Raw genomic sequence first — 1,372 nt, forward strand, 5'->3', positions numbered from 1 at the left:
AGTTATCCAAAATTTTTATATTTATTGCTGATTTGAAAACTATTTACATGACACTCAAGCTTCAGATCAATGGTGTTTGTCATGGTAAACAACAACTATATACAAAACATTTTGCAACAATGAATACAACACATGCGGTTGCAATTATGAAGTAAAATGTAATGAACAAGATTTTCATACTCAAATAACTTTTTTTTTTAACTTTATTTTTTTATGATCAATGTGATTTTTTTTGTTTTTGGTTCTTTTTTATTTTTTTTATTTATTTATTTCCACACACAGGTAGGTGTGTGTGTGTGTGTGTGTTTGGGTGTGTGTGTTGTATGTGTGTGTGTGTGTGAGTAGAGAGAGACACCGAGAGAGAGGGGGGGGGGGCGGGGGCAGGGCGGGGGGCAGCTGACAGCAAAAAAAAAAATCTCCGATGGCAGAGACAAGTAGGTGGCATTAATAAACCAGCCAGCGTCGTGTAAACCCACTTGTTCACCAGAACTTCTACTGTATCTGTAAGGACTACAACCCCCACGTTCACCAGAAATCTACTGTTACTATGTAAGGACTACAAACCCACGTTCCCAGAATCTACTGGTTACTTAGTAAGGACACAAACCGAAAAAAACAAACCTGAAGTTGAAGAAAACCCTAACGTAACGGAACAGATCTGCAGACCCATTGTACTTTTCAATGAAGATAACTTTAAACTATTCTTAACTTTGAAGAAATACACTCTATATATTGCTGATGTGGTAAATGACTATTCTAGCTGCAAATGTCTGGTTTTTGGTGCGACAAACTAAGTATGGTGCTATAAGAGGGCGATTTGCCAGGCATACTTCGACTGCCAGGTTTCGAAATGGTACAAGCCATGTGTTATGCTTCATTGCACAGAAGGCTTACTTGACTGATTAGAAGGTTTTAAACAATTCCGACACATTCTCAGTTGAACATGGGTCATTGTGATTCTACGCTTTGTAGAACGGGCCTAAGTCAATAATCTGGTCAGTATTTGGTTTAAGGTTTTTTTTGGTGTTTCTGAAAAAAAACGGGGGAAAAAAAAAAGAAAAAACAAACCCTACAAAAAAAATGGACTTTCGGCGATTTAATTTAGGAATGTGGACGATTTATGTGAAAATCGCTGATGAAACATCCACGGAGACTTCTGGGTGTAAAGAAAACCAGGTGCCATATGTGCACAAAATCTGAAAACAGGTCTAGGGGTCCGACTTACCGAAGATACAAAACTGACCTTCCTTTGGGCAGATTGAGTTTCTGGAACATCACATTTGTGGGGTCAATTAAACGCTCAAAATGGCCAGAAAAAGAGAACTTTTATCTGAAACTAGACAGTCTATTCTTGTCCTTAGAAATGAAGGCT

The sequence above is a fragment of the Etheostoma spectabile genome, chromosome 9 (assembly GCF_008692095.1).
Source record: "Etheostoma spectabile isolate EspeVRDwgs_2016 chromosome 9, UIUC_Espe_1.0, whole genome shotgun sequence".
Classification (NCBI taxonomy): Eukaryota; Metazoa; Chordata; class Actinopteri; order Perciformes; family Percidae; genus Etheostoma; species Etheostoma spectabile.